The sequence below is a fragment of the Saccopteryx bilineata genome, chromosome 1 (assembly GCF_036850765.1).
Source record: "Saccopteryx bilineata isolate mSacBil1 chromosome 1, mSacBil1_pri_phased_curated, whole genome shotgun sequence".
In the NCBI taxonomy this organism is placed as follows: domain Eukaryota; kingdom Metazoa; phylum Chordata; class Mammalia; order Chiroptera; family Emballonuridae; genus Saccopteryx; species Saccopteryx bilineata.
The window spans coordinates 40,285,246-40,292,033 of NC_089490.1; the positions used below are offsets into that span (position 1 = coordinate 40,285,246).

Consider the following 6,788-nt stretch of genomic DNA (forward strand, 5'->3'; position numbering starts at 1 on the left):
GGACTTGTCACCCCCCCTTCAGGATCTCTCATATTGTCCAAAAGCTGCATGTCCATCCAACATGGAAGCTGGTGCCCCCTCTGGTTGCAGTCCAAAAGTTAGTCCATGCACAGGGAACCTCAGGCCTCCCCCCTCATCCCTGCTGTCTTGGCAGCTCTTAAGATGCTGCCCCAAGGAGGAGCACGTGGCAATGGCAGCCAACATTTCCACCTCTGCTCCAGGGAGCATGATGCCATTCACCCGTATGTCCCACAATAGCAGCAAACCTACCAGGGGCTTAGCTTAATGGGTGCTGTTTGCTGCTGGGCTTTTAACTTCTGGAGTCTGCAGACGGCACCTTCAGCCAGAGCCTTGTCACTCTCAGAAGAGGAGCTAGAAATGCCTCTTCCCACCTCTTCAGAGCCACTCCACCAGCACAACTCCATCTTAGGCTCCTGTGGCAACTTGCAGGGCAAACTGCAACTCACGAACCTGTGCAGCCTCCTTCTCCAGTGCTCACTCCAGCTCCAGGATCTGCACCTCTTTCTCCCTTGGTCATTCCAAATCCTTCTGCTCCTCAGTTTGTAGGCTTGGAGTAGCCTCTAGAACAGAGCTCTCGGATTCCTCTTGCAGGGCTATAAAAATCAGCCAGCCCACGGTCCCCAAAAGAACAGCCATGGGGAACCATATCAACAACCAGTCCTCTACCCCCCAGCAAAGGGTGGTGGCAGCTCCATACTGATCTTACCCATATCCTGCCGCAAACTAGACAAAATCAAACTTGGGTAATTCTGAATGAGTGCACATAACCAGCAAATATGGAAGAACTTTAATATGGTTGAGGTCATCCCAAACCTTATCTTTTTAGAGGAGTAAGAATTCCCTTGCTTAAATAGAGAGGAAATGAGAAAACTTTTAAAACAGTGAAAATTAGCTAAAAACTATCCCTCATTTTTCAGTCTGTCACTGCACTTTTTAAATCTATGCACTTAATTATGTATAACCTAAGACACATAGTAACTATGCTTAGCTCAAATCAATGACTTAAATGTAACTATAAATATTGTGTAATTTGATGAAGTATAAAACATTAGTGAATACATAAAAATTAATTACTATTTTAATATTTTAAACCTATAGAATGAATATTAATAAAGAGTATTAATGATATTGCACTTTTATGCATTAAAGACACCTTGATTTAAAAGTATGTATTATTTTATAATTATGTTTACTATTCTTAAACATTCACTTACCAGGCATAAGGCTCTATTTCAGTCTTAAATAATAAATGGTTTGTGCATTAGCAAGGACATTAGAATATAAATACTATAATATAGAGTATTCAAATATTTCAATTTTTAGAAATTCATTTATTGAATTCCCACTATACACTTCAGGAACTTTGCTAAGAAATAGATATATCATACAAAATGCCTGTTGTAAAGGAAATTATCATTTAATAACCATAATGATTTTAATAAACCACTGTTGAATAAAAATATCTATGTGAATGTGCATTGTTAAACATTATCAACTGTAGTATATTTTATTTAATCTGAAACATATATTGTATAAATTAACCAAAACAAATGAATTTATCTTTTTATCTACCTCTCTCTATTTTCTATTATTGTTTCTTAAATAAAATGTTATCAATTTTAGTTTTATTTCAACATATAGGATGACTTGTTAAACTATTTCTTGTGCAGCAACTGTCAATTTTTTATGTGAATATAAATTAAGAATAAAATATCTCTAAAAAGTGCTCTCTGTAAAGCAAATAATATGTGACTAGTCATATCTTCGGTATTATTAATAAAATTCAGAGCACATGCTTTAAAAGCACATTCCTTCCAAGTATGTTAGAAATACTCTTCAGCAATATATTTGCATGGTATAGATCCATTATTTTTGAATACATCATAAAGATTTCTAAAAAAATATCAGCATATATGAAGCTCTGTTAACAGAAGTATCTCTATCTGATTCAATGTTTATTTTCTTTTACTGAAGGGCAAATGGCATACATAATGCTTTACATCAAAATCTTTTCCTGTCTTAACTATGTGTGGGTGAAGGAGGTTGGTAAGACTGTACATTTAATTTTTTCTGAAGAAAGATAAAACTGTCTTGAGAGTATATAAAATATGTTTAATTCCTGTGGTAGATCTGAGTCTTGTTTGGAAACAGACTTTTGCAGCCAACTTCAAAAATCTGTAAATGAAATGAAAAAAAAAGTTGAAACTGTTGAAGTCAAATTATAGGCAATATTAAATTCAAACCATAACTTTTTTTATGGGAAGGATAAAACTATTTTGACACTGTCTGAATATTAATATCTGGTTATTGCTTCTTTTATTTTTTATTTATTTATTTTTTCTGAAGCTGGAAACGGGGAGAGACAGACAGACTCCCGCATGCACCCGACCCGGGATCCACCCGGCACGCCCACCAGGGGCGACGCTCTGCCCACCAGGGGGCGATGCTCTGCCCCTCCGGGGCGTTGCTCTGCCACGACCAGAGCCTCTCTAGCGCCTGGGGCAGAGGCCAAGGAGCCATCCCCAGCGCCCGGGCCATCTTTGCTCCAATGGAGCCCTGGCTGAGGGAGGGGAAGAGAGAGACAGAGAGGAAGGAGTGGGGGTGGAGAAGCAAATGGGCGCTTCTCCTGTGTGCCCTGGCCGGGAATCGAACCCGGGTCCCCCGCACGCCAGGCCGACGCTCTACCGCTGAGGCAACCGGCCAGGGCCTGCTTCTTTTATTTTTATTATTACCTAATCCCAGGACTTCCTCTCAATTTAATTTTCTTGTTCCTCCTCTATATTTTTTTATTCAGTCTCCTCCTTTCTCCCATTTTCCACTGAAAATAATAACCTTTCTTCATCTTCCTTCATTTTTTTTTTATTCAGTGAGAAGAGGAAGGCAGAGAAACAGACTACTGTATGCATCCTGACCAGACCAGGATCTACCCAGCAAGCCTATTAGGAGCAATGCTTTGCTCATCTGGTGCATTGCTCCATTGCTCAGCAACCAAGCTCTTCTAGCGCTTGAGGTGGAGACCATGGAGCCATCCTCAGCACTTGAGGCCAACTTGCTTCAGTGAAGTTATGGCTGCAGGAGAGGAAGAGAGAGAGAGAGAGAGAGGCAAAAGGGGGAGGGGTGGAGAAACAAATGGGTGCATCTTCTGTGTGCCCTGACTGGGAATTGAACCTGGGACATCCACACGCCAGGCCGATGATCTACCACTGAGCCAACCAGACAGAGCTTCATCTTCCTTTCATTTAAATTTTCTTTCATTTTTTTTTCCAGTCATTTACCTTAAATGAAAGTCTCTAAATATGTTTTTCATCTTTAGTGTTTTCCATCGTTGGTGGTGTTTTCCAAGGAAGAGCTGTTTTATATGCTTTCTTCTTCCTATTATTATTGTGTACTATGTCATTGAACCTTGGTCCATCAATCTTTGAGGAAATTTAGGGTTCTAGGACCAGTCTGCACACCCCTTTCTTTCTGCTCTCTTCTGTTAAGAAATCAAAGTGATTTTCTGAATTGCCATTATGTTTTGGAGAAATCTGAATCTGGTAACTTGAAAATGAACATAGGTGAACCTAAAGATTATTATGCTGAGTGAAGTAAGCCAGTCAGAGAAAGACAAGTACCATAGGATTTCACATGTGTGGAATCTAATGAACAAAATAAACTAACAAAATAGAAACAGAGTTGTAGATATGAAGAACAGACTGACAGCTGTCTAAGGTGATAGGATTTGGGGGTGTGAAAAAGGTGAAAGACTTAAGCAAAGGAAAAAGTTATAGACACAGCCAATAATATGGAAGTACAGGAAGAAAAGTATGGTAGGAAAAAATGGGGGTTAGATGGTGATGGAAAGAGACTTGACTTGGGGGGGGGTGAACACAGAACACAATATACGGATGATGTATGATATAGCTGTGCACCTGAAACCTATATAATTTTATTAATGATGCCACCTCAATAAATTCAATTAAAATTAAAGAAAAAAATGAGATTTTACTTTACTCACTTTTGAACCTATACAACAGTATTTCACAAACTCCTCCCCAGGGTACTACCTTATTGTTATATACTATTTTTCATTCTGTAGATGATCTAAAATTTAATATGAAATGAATAGGTGGAGCATAGAGAATGTTTAGTTCAGTGAAAATATTCTGGATGATACAATAATAGTTGTACATACTATTGTACAGTTGTCCAAACCCATAAAATGTTCAACATTAAGAGTGAATGCACTTTGAAAGGAAAGACTGTTTCAATGCAGGTTCATCAGCTGTAAAAGATGTACCATTACGGTGGGGAACATTAATTATGAGGGAAGCTGTTTATAAATCAAGCAGGTGGTACATGAAGTATCTCTGCTCTTTGTGCTAAATTTTGCCTGAAACTAAAATTACTCAAAAAAATAAAGCTCACTAAAAAAAAAGAAAAAATATGTATTACTGCATAAAAAATTGTGAAATATTAAATATCTATAACATTTAAATATCTAAGCACCAGTGGCAAGCAACTAAGCATCATCAATAAAAGTTTGAAAAAATTATGACATATCCCTATAAATGAAATACTATGTCACTGAAAATATTAGAGTAAATTTTCAGGAAATAAGATAAAATTTTAATACTTCATATGTGGAGACAGCAAAGCACAAATCAGTTTTCAGTTGTATAAAAATGTGTATGTTAATTATACATGTACAGTTGCACATACATATACATAAACAAATGATTTCTAGAATGATAGCAAGAAATGGGAACAGTGGTTGACCCTGTCTGTGTTGGGGAAGAGGAACTAAGAGATTAGCTGCAGGAGGAAGACTAAGCTTTCACTCTATATTCTTTATAGTACAGCTATTTTTCACTTGTTTGTTTAATTATATATATGTACCCTTTATTAATTAAAAAAAATAAAAACTTGATTAAAAATATTATTATAAGCATATTTAACATGTGGATTATACAATGCCTATACCTTAACAAACATCTTGGTACAATGTAATATGAATTTAATTTTAAGAAAGGACAAGGTAACTTGCGAATGATATATTTCAGTCAAGCAAAGGCCAATATAACTCTTGCATAGGTCTGGGAAAAGCTGTGGAGAATGAGTAAATGCATAATACATGGCCCTCCATGAAGACAGGCTCTGAAATCCCAAGTGACAGCAGTGGGTGCATATTCATCTTGAAATACATGTTTCATTGAGCAAAATGACATGATCAACTGCATTAAAGTTCTGGCGTTAGTTTACATTTTATTTATTTTATATAATTGTTATAGATCTTTATAAATTTTATTTGGTTCCATCATTTTTAATATGCTAACCATTAGGAGTCATAGCCTTGTTCAGTCTATGTACTAATCTAAATAATTTTGACCAACATAGAAGAACTAAATATTTTTTTTCCTAAAAGAGCATATATATCTCTTGCTTAAATGAAACAAAAACAAACACAGAAGGGGGAAAGAAAGAACAAAACTCTTGTTTTGCAGAAGATTTTTTAAATGGCTTGAGGTGAATTTTCTGGGATGAGAGACGTATAACGTGGATCATATGTATATACTTTGTCACTGCTTTGCGCTTTGGAACTTTCAGAAAACTTTGGTTTTATCATGGTTTAATTACTTTCTTGGATTCTTTTTAAATTTTATACTTTATACTGACTACTCCATGATCAGCAGAAAATCTTGTACTTCACCAAAACGACTGAGAGCAACCAATAGCCCTGTTTCTTTCCACACTGTTCTCCACATTAAACAGTCACGGCACGTGTAAGTCCGCGAAGGCATATGGTGCTCAGAATGCTTCAGGCAGACTATAATTCTACTCAAATCTTTTCTCCTCTCTCACTTTGAAAAGCATCATGTCAGAAACAATATTTTTTTATTTAATGTGTGTTAAAGTAAAATTGGCATACTTGAGAATTCATTCAAAGTAAGTTTTCCTACATCATTTCTTTTAAAAGAAATAACATTATAACTACTTGATATAGTTTTCTATTACTGTTGTAACAAATTCACAAATTTAGCAGCTTAAGACAACACCTGTGTGTTCTCTCAGAGTTCGAGTCAGGGCATAGCATGGTTTACTGGTTTCTCTACCCGGAATTTTTTTTTTTTTTTTTTTTTTTTCATTTTTCTGAAGCTGGAAACAGGGAGAGACAGACAGACTCCCGCATGCGCCCTACCGGGATCCACCCGGCACGCCCACTGTAGGGCAACGCTCTGCCCACCAGGGGGTGATGATGCTCTGCCCATCCTGGGCGTCGCCATGTTGTGACCAGAGCCACTCTAGCGCCTGAGGCAGAGGCCACAGAGCCATCCCCAGCGCCCGGGCCATCTTTGCTCCAATGGAGCCTTGGCTGCAGGAGGGGAAGAGAGAGACAGAGAGGAAGGCGCGACGGAGGGGTGGAGAAGCAAATGGGCGCTTTCTCCTGTGTGCCCTGGCCGGGAATCGAACCCGGGTCCTCCGCATGCTAGGCCGACGCTCTACCACTGAGCCAACCGGCCAGGGCCTCTACCCGGAATTTAACAGAACTTAAATCAAAATTTGCACAGGGGTGTATTCCTTTCTGAATACTCTGGAGATGGATTAATTTCCAAGATTATTCAGGTAAACGACCTGATCCACTTCCTTGTAATTGTAGGACCAAAGGCTTTGTTTCCTTGTAGGATACCAACCAGGGGCCAGCTTTGCTCTTGAAAAATGCTCATATAAACTCTCATGTTCTTCATGTGGCCTTCTTTCAATACCTGTGGTTTGAGTCCATCTCAAGC

The 6,788-nt window shown here is 38.1% G+C and overlaps 1 non-coding gene across 1 annotated transcript; it reads right to left on the bottom strand.

Moving 5' to 3' along the window:
• Nucleotides 1-6,450: 6,450 nt before the first annotated feature.
• TRNAA-AGC (transfer RNA alanine (anticodon AGC)) lies at nucleotides 6,451-6,526 on the bottom strand. The gene has a single exon. It is a non-coding gene; the product is annotated as a tRNA-Ala (tRNA).
• Nucleotides 6,527-6,788: the final 262 nt, after the last annotated feature.